The 12921-nt window shown below is 35.5% G+C and overlaps 1 long non-coding RNA gene and 1 pseudogene across 1 annotated transcript in view; both read left to right on the top strand.

Annotated features, from left to right (window-relative positions):
* Positions 1-12921, top strand: part of LOC140595060 (uncharacterized) — a 99899-nt gene that overhangs the window by 45682 nt on the left and 41296 nt on the right. The window contains exons 2-3 of the long non-coding RNA XR_011996455.1: positions 687-865; positions 3176-3301. This is a non-coding gene — a long non-coding RNA (uncharacterized lncRNA). The remainder of the gene's footprint in view (positions 1-686; positions 866-3175; positions 3302-12921) is intronic.
* Positions 4051-4979, top strand: LOC112932381 (ubiquitin carboxyl-terminal hydrolase MINDY-1 pseudogene; annotated as a pseudogene).

Raw genomic sequence — 12921 nt, 5'->3', positions numbered from 1 at the left:
CCCCAAAGGATGAGTGACAGGATCAACACCACGTAATTGCCTACTGAGAGAGAGAGATACTGCTGCCATTTCCTGCCCTGAAACACCACTGGGCATGTGTCCTTGACCTCTATCCATCCCAAGTCCTTGCCTAGGGCCCACAGAGGTCAAAGGGGGATGGAAAGATGAGAGTCTCATATGGGTGGCCACACCAGGCAGAGGGCATCAGCAATCATGGAGCAGGAGAGTGAGGAGGGTCCAGGGCATGAGGGAACAGGGAGTTGGGAGCTGGCCGGAGAAACCATCTTGAGGAGGAGGAGAGTGTGTGAACCAGGCTCCAAGTCCTGGCCACATGCTCCATTGTCCCATATCACTTCACTCACAAGATGTAAATTTACAGATAAAATTCTTATGAATTTCAAGACTGGAGAGTCAAGCATTATACTCCAACAGTGAAACTTTTCTTAATATGTGTGACCACTCTGGTAACAGGTCCATGAAGATGGCCTGGGAACAGACTTCCAAAGGGAAACAAAGCCAGGAGCTAGACCTTCTGGCTCCTGACAGGACTGTGAGAGGTAGAGTTGAGGGATGGATCACAGGAGCTCTTTCTACTGGCTGGCCCACATCACTACAACACTTCTAACTGCACTGTCTAATCTCTGTACAGACTTGTCATGTGCTTTGGTTTCTGATTTCTACTGCAGATGAACTTGCTGTAGTTGCTATAAGCCAATGACTGTAAAAGAAAAGGAAAAGAAGCTGGAAAGATAGCAAAGCATTTGGTTCAGTCACTTAACATAAAAATAATGAAAAAAAAATAAAAAAATAAAAATAATGAAGGAGAGAGAAAAAGAGAAGAACAAAGACAGTCTTCCTGGGAAAGGTAATACTTATTTGAATCATGGCTTTCTGGCTTTTCAAAAGATGACATATTATATCCATTTAACTACCACAACTTGCTAGTGTAATGGGAAGCTACTTACAAGATGGGAAATGTCTCAAGGAGAAGGCATCCTTAATATTTGTTGAGTGCAGTCTGTGTGCTAGGAACTTTGTAAACATTATATTTGGTTTTCACACACACACCCACACACACAATCTAAAGCAGACATTATCCTCATTTCTCAGTTAAAGACATGGAATCTAACAGTTATTCTAGGTCAATTATTATTCTGGTCAAAAACAAGTAGCTAGTCAATATAATGGCAGGAGATGAGGCAGGACAGAAAAAAAATGTATTTTGTATGTAGATATCCCTCAATAAGCACATAAAAATTGCAAAATCCGAAACATGTAAAGAAAAGTTAGAATGAATAATAATCATCTGTTTGTATTGGGAAGTTAGGTTTATGAAGACACAAAGCAGGTAATACTCAAATTCACTCAACTGCTGTTATATTATTCATTATTCTTTTTTTCCCTTCACAAATCACTAAAGAGAATATTTTTAAAAGAAAATAAATCCCTTTTAAACCAATATATTTTACTTATGTAGTTATATATTCAGAATAAATGTAGTGCCCATAGCACGAAGTAAAGGTAGAGCTGATTATTATATTTTTCTTTGCAAATGTGTTCCACATATATATTTTACCAAACATTCTAAAAAGCTCATAATAAAAAATTCTGAAAGTGCTTTAATTTATGATTTGCCTATATGTGTACTTTCTCCAGGGAATTTGTTCCATTTTAAAATATTTAATTAGCATCCTTAACTCCTGAGTTTTTCTACCTTAAAATTATGTAGAGATCTTTAGAATGTGCATGTGCATGTGTGTATGTAATATTCAGAAACATTTATTTTAATAATCCTTGTAAAATTGAGACTATTTTAATTCTCTCCGTTTTTTTTTTTAAAGAAAACAAGTCCATTTTGAAAAGCTCTTCTTCATTTATAATTCTGAAGAGATGGCATATTGGTTCAATTTAAGCAAAATTGGTTGAAGAAATATAAATATACATATACCAAATATATAATATTTGAGCTGAAATCTCAAGTCATACAAATCTATTGAAGAGGTTTTATTAATTTCAAAATACTTAAAAACCTAAGTTGGCTTAAAATTCCTAATGGAGGATTTTGAAGAAGAGAGAATTTTTACAAATAAAATCTCAATATATTTTCAAAAATTCTGAAAACACATTTGTCTTAAAAATATGTTAAGACTTTGGGGGCAAATTGTCAAAACACATGTAACTCATACTCACTAAAAAAATTCCTAATTCTAAAGTGAAAAATCAAACCTCTATAATCTACATATTGCCAAATTTTAATCAATATATTTCTATTATCAATCCCAGGAAATTCAATTATTCTTCATTTTAGTGAGAAAAAGCAAACCACCATCAATACACTAGTATTCATCTATAACATCCTTGATTCACTAAATCTGGGGTTGTTTGCCACCATTGTTCCCATCTTCTAGAGTAAGTTAAAGTGGTGCTATCTAGTTTCAATATCAATAAGCCCTAATTTGATTCATTTCTGATGCATAATAATAAAAAAGACATATAAGAAGTTGGAATTGTGTTCATTTAACAGCTATTAATTACAACCCTGTAATTTGATATCTAAGCAATATTGAATGATAGTTCTAAACCAACTATCTGTTGTCTCTTACTCAAAGCATATCATCAGGGTTCCTGAATAAATAGTCATGATAGAAAGGGAATCCCTGTGGCAGAAATTAAGAAATAAAGTACAGGAAGGATTAACCTCCAGCCTCCCGTGCTTTTATCTCTAGCATGCCTCAAAACCAAAGAGAGAATGCCTAACCATTAAAAAAGATTAAAGGTGTTAATTAGACTAAGAGATAGAAACCTATCACCCTTATGTCAGGGAGACCAGACTAAATCTTCTAATGGATTAACACACACACACACACACACACACACAGGAAGTATTTTATCCACTGAAATTCTGTTGATGATAATCTCATGTACATTTGGAAACAATTTTTGTTGTTCTGATTACCAATTTTGAGCAATATTTTTATAGGCACAGTCATTTCCATCATTCCTATCAAAATTGTTTATAACATTTGATAGTCAAATATAACTAAATGGGGCTTAGAAGAGTAACCAAACTTCATAACAATGAAATTCAGAATTGCTAATTCTCACATGTCCTTTAATTGAGCCCATTATGAAGTTAGTATAAGATGATGTGGAGCTTCTTCTATTTTTCTTTCAGGAGAAACACAGAACTTGTTAGTCACATATATTACCTATGTGACATCTCAAGATGGATTTGAAATCTCTTACCATTCGGTGTTAGAAGAAGGGGAAAGTATTGTCCAAGATAATAATTACCTTTTAAGTAAGTCATTTTGTCTTTTTATGTTTTGTTGTTTTAAAATTTATACATTTCTATTGTTAAAATATAAGGAAAAACAAGCACATGTATTTTACATAGCGTAAAGTGTGCCTATTATGGTAATGTGTTTACACACATATATATGCATACATATGTATGTATAAATATATACACATATATGTATTTATACATATCATACATGTATATACATCCACGTGTATATGTCTGTATGTATGTGTGTCTGTATACACACACACACACACACGTATTTTAGGTTCTTTTTTTTTTAAATTTATTTATTCAAGAGACACAGAGAGAGGCAGAGACATAGGCAGAGGGAGAAGCAGGCCCAATGTGGGACTCAGTCCCAGGACCCGGGGATCATGACCTAAGCCAAAGGCAGATGCTTAACCACTAAGCCACCCGGGTACCCCTCTATTTTGGGTTCTATACAGAAGATGAGATGTTCTCTATTTTCTCTCTCTCTTTCCAATGTTAAATATTTTCATTTCACTATACTTTAAAGGTAATGTGAAAGACGATGAGGGTAGAAATCAAAATGTTATGTGAACTAACAACATTTAAACATTTTTTAGACAATTATTTAAAAAAAACACTAAGAACATTACTTTAAAGGAACACTTTGAGCACACCATAGGAGCCAATAAAACCCAAACTAACAATTTTATATAAAGATGCCATCTATATGTCATATGTGTATCTATATGTCATATTTCTGTGTGTGTGTGTGTATGCTGCTCTCTCAGAAGGAAGTGATCACATTAGATGATCTCATGGCCCACCTTGGAGAGATTACCTCCTGTCCATCGGTCCCCCGAAATCGGAGGGACTTCAGCTTCATTTTCAGCAGAATGTGCATGATGCAATGATAACGCTGCCTAAACCGGCTGTAAGTCTTAATATCAATGTGCAATTCACAGGTGTCTCAGATTCTAAGTGTGCATCTGAGTGCAGGATCTTTGGCCCGCTAAGCATAACTCTATACTATGGCTGGCTTGTTGATCCCCAGATTTATGAGGCTGGGAGTGCAGTTGGGAAACTGAGTTATAACCAGCTGGTGGAGAAGATTTTCACCTGCAAACACTCCAGGAACACCAACCTCATAACAGAACAGGCCCCAATTGCAGAGCAGTTCCTGGAGACCATTGAGAGAGCTAGGATTTACCATGGTCTGTGTGAGCTAATGGCAGCTGCCATGAAAAGTGAACTTAGTGTCTTCTTCTAAAATAAGCATTTTAGTACTATGACTAAGCATCAAAGCCCCTTGTACCTAATGGTCAGCACCAGGACCTTCTCCAGAAGGAGCAAATAGTATGGGAAAACTATGCATTGTGGATGGAGACAGGGGCCCTTGTGACTCTGACTTGTACTTCAGTCATTCCCTGGGTAGGTTGGCAAAAGGTGGGAGTAGCAACAAGGTACGTTGGGCTTTAGCATCTTGGAGCTAGCCCAGCAACTTGACCGAGAGAAGTATATAAAGCAACAAGCAGTCCAGCCTGCACCAGTATGAGCCTTGTCACGGCAGGAGAGAGGAGCCACATCTGGACACATAGCTAGGGAGAGTTGTCAAGGCAGACTGTGCTCTCCTATGGTCCCTGCCAGTGCTAAGCTGCCCTGCTCCTTCTTTCAGAGGCTATGGCTATGTTGCTTGCTCCCCTAGCTCAGCCTGTGAGATATGCAAGGTAATTTATTTATGAATTGTTAGGGATCAGAGCATGCAATAAATATCAAATTCAGACCCAGTAATACTTACTGACTGCTTATTATAGCAATATTTGAGTTATCTCATTTAATCTTCACATCTCAAGGCAAGAAGTACCATTCCTGCCATCTCTTTATAGATGAGGATACTGAGACACAGAAGAAAGCAATAGCTCACTCAAGATTATCCAGCTAGTTAATAGTAGATCTGAAATTCTAAACAGGCTTGTCTGATTCTAGATCCCAAGCTCTCAACTCCTATACTACAACTTCATCCCATATTACTTGGGGAAAAAAACTGCTAGCTAAATAAAGACAGTAAATGCAATTATAATGATGTGTATTAGAAGATGTTGCTAAATAAAAAGGATAATAAAATATGATTTAGATGCGAATTCAACTAATTATATTGAAAATCATTTTTAAAATATTTTAGATCCCTTCCCTTATTTGAACTCAAATGATCAAATAATTTTTACCCAATTATCTTATCAGTGCATAGCTGTCACAGCATGGTATGGCCCACTCAACAAGGTGACCAATGAACTAGAATTGCTATAAGCTGAAAAAATAATTATCATGGGTTTGACAAATTTCTTAGCTATTGACTTACAGATTTATAGCATCAGGTCAACGTTGGATGCAAAATTTAGTCCATTGTCTCACTAACAAAGATTCAAGACTTATGATCAGAATCTTTGTGCTGTGTAAATTTAGTATGCAATATCTGCACACTAAGCTAACGGTGGGCTCTGCAGAAATACACTGGCACCCAGATTCTACTGACCTTTATCTTGGACAGCTGCCCTAACCTCCCATGGCTCTGATCACTAGAATCAATGGAACAGGGAGATTTCATCACACTCAAACTCACTTTCTTACACTGTGCCTTTTGACTGTTTCAAGGGCTAATGCTCAGCTAGTCAGGCTTTCAAGCCAGAGATTTGACATTTTGAAATAATAATTAAAAGAGAGCAGGCACTTTCATTTTAATAAGCTTACTTCCATCCTTCAGGGAGAAACTCAGCTGATCCAAATCCAAGAGAATATGCTTGGGTTTCTCTTCTTTTTATCTGTCTCTGACTCTTATACCCAATCTTGACATTACACATGAAAATAAAAGCCAAATTGTATTCCAAGTAATTGTAAACATCCTGATTTTCCTAGCAAGGAAAGGAAAACAAAATATACGAAGCCTAATAAATCTCAGACCTATGTTTGGTGGTTTAATTCTAGTTTGGCAATAATACATAGTTGGTAGAATTTAGCTCTACGTACATGGAAAAATATGGCTCTTTCGAGCAAGATAGATTTTTTTTTGCGAGTATTGTTCAGTGGTATCTGCCCTCCACTTAGCAGCCATCTATTTAAGAGAGTAGCTTTCATTCACTGATTTCACTTCCTCACTTCCTATTTCTCAACCGATGATATTTTGGCTTTTACATTCCCCTTAAGATTGTTCTCAAAAGCTCATCTTTGTTGGGCACATTCTGACAGCTGTCAACAAATTCAATGTTTCATTTTCATTCTTCCTTAATTAGGATTTGACACCTCTGTCATTTGTGTATATGTGAATAACATCCATACCTATATACATATCCTAGGTCTTACAATATTAAGCCCGCATATCTAACTACTAAGTGAGCGAACTATGGATTTTCCATATTCAACTACAATGCAACATATTTCAAACTGAACTCCTCTTCTTTCCTTCCAAAAACTCTTCTATCGCTCACTGTAAATTGTTCTACCATTTACATAAAAACAGAAGTTAAAACTACCGAATTACATAAAACATAAATGAGGGCATCATTTTTTACTCCTTGCTTTCCCCCAGTCATTCACGTGTTAATTCTGATGAATTGTTTAATGCTCCACTCCTTTCTATTAGTTACATTTACTGAGGTCACCAATATCTTTACCTACAATTTCTCAGTGGTATCCAACTTTCTAACTATTTTCTACTGCAGCCAGAGTGATGTTTCTAAATTTCAAAATAATGCATGTCATTCTTCTGCTTAAAATTCTGTACTACTTTCACATTGCTCTTGGGATCAAAATCCTTAGCTTTCTATACTCTAAACCTGTTGTTTCTTCCTCTTAGGTCCCAAAGTAACTTTTTCCACCCATCTTCATTTTCCCAAATATCTTTGCATTGCTCACATTATGTTCTACTCATCTTTATGTTTAAATTTAGACATGCATAGAATCGATAAATCTTCCATAACAACTAAGCCTCAATGAGGAGCTAGAGTGCCCCATATTGTCCCCATGATAACATTTATCACATCAAATCCTAGGTCCTTTTTCAGTTGACCAGATCTTTTTAGAAAAATCTAAATTCAATTAGCCAACATGATACATCATTAGTTTCAGATGTAGAGTTCAGTAATGCATCAGTTGCATATCACATCATGTGCCCTCCTTAATGCCCATCACCTAGTTACTCCATCCCCCCCCAACTACCTCCCCTCCAGCAATCCTCATTTTGTTTCCTATAGTTAAGAGTCTCTCATGGTTTGTCTCCCTCTCTGGTTTCTTCCCAGTTTTCCCTCCCTTCACCTATGATCCTCTGTGCTATGTCTTATATTCCACAAATGAGCGAAATCATATGATAATTGTCTTTCTCTGGTTGACTTATTTTGCTCAGCATTATTCCCTCCACTTCCATCCATGTCAATGTAAATGGTAAGCATTCATCCTTTTTGATGTCTGAGTAATATTCTATTGTGTATATACACACATCTTCCTCACCCATTCATCAGTTGATGGGCATCCACACTGGCTATTGTGGACATTACTGCTATGAACACTGGGATGCAGGTGCTCGTCAGATCACTACATTTGTATATTTGGGGTAAATCCTTAGTAGTGAAATTGCGGGGTCATAGGGTAGCTCTATTTTTAACTTCTTGAGGAACCTCCACACAATTTTCCAGAGTGGCTGTACCAGCTTGCATTCCCATCAACAGTGTAAGAGGGTTCCTCTTTCTCCACATACTTGCAAACATTTGTTTTTTCCTGGCTAAAAGTAATTAATTAATTAAGTCAGATTACAGCTGACTGATGTGAGGAGGTATCTCATTGTGGTTTTGATTTGTATTTCCATGATGACAAGTGATGTGAAGCATTTTTTCATGTGTCTGTAGGTCATTTTCATGTCTTCTTTGGAGAAATGTCTGTTTGTCTTCTGACCATTTCTTGACTAGATTGTTGTTTTTTGGGTGTGGAGTTTGATAAATTATTTATATATCTTGGATACTAGCCCTCTATCTGATATGTTATTTGCAAATATCTTCTCCCATTCTGTAGGTTGCCTTTTAGTTAGCTGAGTGTTTCCCTTGCTATGCAAAAGCTTTTTATCTTGATGAACTCCCAATAGTTCATTTTTGCTTTTGTTTCCTTTGCCTTTGAAGATGTATCTAGCAAGAATTTACCGGGGCCACGGTCAAAGAAGTGGCTGCCTGTGTTCTCCTCCAAGACTTTGATGGATTCCTGTCTCACATTTAGCTCTTTCATACATTTTGAGTTTATCTCTGTGTATGGTGTAAGAAAATGGTCCAGTTTCTTTCTCCTACATGTGGCTGCCCAATTTTCCCAACACCGTTTATTGAAGAGACTTTTTTTCCATTAGATATTCTTTTCTGCTTTGTCAAAGATTAGTTGACCATAGAGTTGAGGGTCCATTTCTGCATTCTCTATTCTGTTCCATTGATCTATGTGTTTATTTTTGTGCCAGCTCCATACTGTCTTGATGATTACAGCTTTGTAATAGAGCTTGAAGTCCAGAATTGTGAAGCCACCAGGGTTTTTTGTTTGTTTGTTTGTTTTTTGTTTTTGTTTTGTTTTGTTTTGTTTTTTTACATTACTCTAGCTATTTAGGATCTTTTCTGGTTCCATCAAATTTTAGGATTATTTGTTCCAGCTCTATGAAAAACATTGATGGCATTTTGATAGAGATTGCACTGAATGTATACATTGCTCTGGGTAGCATAGACATTTAAACAATATTTGCTCTTCCAATCCATGAGCATGGAATGTTTTTCCATTTCCTTGTGTCTTTCTCAATATCTTTCAAAAGTGTTCTATAGTTTTTTTTAGTACAGATCCTTTACCTCTTTGGTTAGGTTTATTCCTAGGTATCTTATGATTTTGGGTGCAATTGTAAATGAGATTGATTCCTTAATTTCTCTTTCTTCTCATTGTTAGTGTATAGCAATGCAATTAATTTCTGTGCATTGACTTTATATCCTGCCACTTTGTTGAATTCCTGTATAAGTTCTAGCAATTTTAGGGTAGAGTCTTTTGGATTTTCCACATAAAGTAGCACGCCATCTGCAAAGAGAGAGAGTTTGACTTCTTCTTTGCCAATTTGAATGCCTTTTCTTTTTGTAGATCACAGCTTTTTAAGATAAAGACTATATACTGTACTTCAAAATCTAGCATATAGTAAGCACTCAATAAATTTTTAATGACTGGCTGTCCAATGATAACTGGGGGGGGGGCAATAGTTTGTTTCATACATGGATAGCAGGTAAAACTGTTCATTCAGAAAAAATTTCCTTTCTGCAGAGCTCTTTTCATTGAATATTTGAATTTAAATGTTGGAACAACCTGCCAAATGACAGAAACTTGGCAAAGATATAAGCTGGCTCAATTGAGACATATTATTTAGTATGAGCACCAACATTTAGAAAATTGAAATCTCCTTCTGAAATCTTTTAATTAGGTAGTCTTTTGTTGTTGTTGTTTACATATGATATTGCATATCCTGTCACTAATAGAAATTAACTTGGACTCTCTTTGGAATGCACAGTGGTAATTATTCTCACTTCTCAGATAAACGCAGCATAGGATAGCGATGAAGTTTCACTTTAAAACTGAAGTTGGTGAAACTCCAAAAATCCTGAACATTCATTACATGCTAATAAACGACATCATTTCTAAAGATTGCAACCAGAATTTTGTGCCTTGTCAGCTATTTTTACTTCTAAGGCACCAACAAACTTTTTTTCAGTCATGGTAAGCTGTCAACTAACCTGCAATCTTACCTTATTCTAATCTAGGGCTTCTTAAGCATTCATGGATAAACCTTAAGTATTTTGTAAAAATCATAATTTTTTTTCTAAGCTTGTATAAGTATGTAACTATTTATCTGGGGCAGGGTCCAAAGGTTTTGTTGGGCTTCTCAAATAGATTTTCAACTCTGAAGAAATTAACAACCACTGGTAATCATTTCATAAGTAAAAGAAAAATTATAATCTATTTAAATATTACCATATATAAAAAGATAGTCTTTGGGAAAGAAAAAGTTAGACATTTGTTGAATGTTTGTAAAATAGTTAAAATTAAATAAAACATTTGTATTTATATCCCAGCAAAATTATAATCTAGAAATAATATAAATAAGGTAAATTACCCCTGGAATTTTAATTTTTGCATGCAAGTAAAGGGTACAGAAGTGATTCTTCCATATGGAATCTTATTTTCTTACTAGAACAAAAGCACTTCTAGAATACAAAACATATAAAAATGTTTCTACTGACCCCACAATGGTAATTTTCTAGTACCTTCTCCAGATAGTGCTTTAATCCATTCTTCATCTTTTCTGCTAATATGTGAATTTCTCATATCTTCTTAATCAGTCTATCCATTCCTCTCTGTCTGTGCAGATTTAATATTCCATTTATTCTTATGGCCTAAGGCTCATTGATTAAACTAGAGTCTATTTAGGGTCTAGAATCAAATGAGCATGGAAGTGATTAAGCATGATAAAAAATTTTCCTGAAATACCAAAACACCTTACTTGAAAACAAAGATTAGCATTTGCTATAAAAATTTGTGCCTCAAATCTCAGAAAATTTCCTTAACTGAAGAGAAAATGACATAGATTAGTTAATATGTCCAGAATACCAAAATATTCTCAAAAGGGAAATATCAATTTAAAATATCTTTAACAATTCATTATTAGAATATTCCTTTTTCATTCCAAATAAATGCCTAGAAATGACTTTACAACAAAATTCTATTCTAGACATGATGTGTTTGGGGCGTTTTTAGTTAGTGAAGGGGTAGCACATTATTTTGGTTAGCATTCAAACAACAGCTTGGCTACACCTTAGCCAATATCAGAGAGTAATGAGTCTTAAGATAAAGATGAAAGTAAGTGTATACACCCTTCAGTTGGAGACAATTTCATTTTTGTTAATCCTATTCTGGATGCCTATCACAGAGCTCCAGTGCCAAACCATGAAAAATCATGGAATGCTTCCTTCAGACTACCTCACGCTTTTCACTAACCTTTATATAGACGACTTTGATCATATCCCTGAACTGCAATGAGATATTTTAGTCTACCCTTCAGAGTGCTATGGTATAACTTATTCTGAGTCTAAGAATGGAGAAAACACACACACACACACACACACAACACTGCTGAGAATATGGAAAGTTTTAAGAAGAACAGGGGATGGAGTGACAGAAACACACACGCACACATACACAGGATACTGTGAGGGAGAACTGATCTTGAAGTTAAGTTAGGTTTCTAAGTTAGATCTCATAATGTCTGGTTATGGAAGACCCATGTTGTGCTATTTCCTTTTGCTTAACTAGGCAAGGAGATTCATATCAGCCGTGGCTTTGGGATGATTCTCTGTAACACTGATTATCTTTTTCTGCTGGAATCACTATGTTACTTTTGTGATGACTATGGGAAAAAGTACATATTACTTTGAACATAGAAATAAGATTAACCTAGTGCATAACAGAAACCAAGATTTTGAGGATGCTTAAATAAGGTTTTGGGGATGCTTAAACAAAATATCACTTTGAATGATATTGCTGCTATTTAAAGTTATAGAACTTCATGGAAACTCACTTCAAAAAGTGGGGAGGGGAAGGCATGAACTCTTCTAAAAGAAGGTTTTAAAGAAACATAACACTTTGTTTACAATGTTCCAATAGACCGTTTTAACCAGCAATTCAGAATTAAATGAGTTGTTCTGAATATGGGAATTGTTCAGTCTAGAAATAAAAGATTCTGCTTTAAGCTACATGTGTGATGATGGAGGCAAGGACTAGGAACTGATTATGCATCAGATTTCATAGGGACTCCTATACACTCAGAAAACAATCCCCTAGGTGTGTCATTTTTAAATATGTAGGGCAATGAGTAAGGTACAGACACTCAGGCATTCAAACACACGGACAGATTTGCTGGGTTGTCTGAGTGATCCAGAATCTGTTGACCTCCATTCAGTTCCAGGTCCTTCAAATATTGATTCAGTTCAGGCTTTCTTTACTGAAATGAAATATATACTCTGTGTTACACTGAGGTCTGGGCTGTGGATGCACTTCTGTAAATTGAAATAATAAATTAAATACATTTTCTTTTAGTTACAATTGGATAGAAAGGTGGCTACTTTCCAGTGGAAGAAGTTATTAGCTCTCTGTATAGCTTCACATTTCTTTCTTAAGCTGCAAAAAGCTGTAGGACATTTGAAAAATACCGACTACATTCTTCCATTCTTACGACCATTCATCTAGAGTTTGCTAACTCTGACATATAAATTATGGCCTATCATTATAGTTCATGATATTTGAAACCAGTCGGCCCATCAAAAGAATGAAGAGAAAATGAGGAAGCAGAAAAGTCCATTTCACTAACCAATTTGCACCAACATCTAAATAGAGCCTAACGCAAAGAGAAGAAATAGCCAGATATATTTTAGAGAGCTTTAAGCAAGTGAAGTCTTTATTTTTTAACCCTATCTTTCCCTTCCCAAGCTATAAGGATTAATATTTTGTTTAGCCATTTATACACAATGAAAGATGCTTTCATTCTCTAAAATAACTTTAAAATCTTTGATATAAAACTACTATTGAGGTGCCTGGGTGGC

Source organism: Vulpes vulpes, chromosome 13, assembly GCF_048418805.1.
Source record: "Vulpes vulpes isolate BD-2025 chromosome 13, VulVul3, whole genome shotgun sequence".
Taxonomy (NCBI): Eukaryota; Metazoa; Chordata; class Mammalia; order Carnivora; family Canidae; genus Vulpes; species Vulpes vulpes.
Note: the sequence above shows the minus strand (reverse complement) of the source record. Positions and strands in the feature narration are given on the sequence as shown.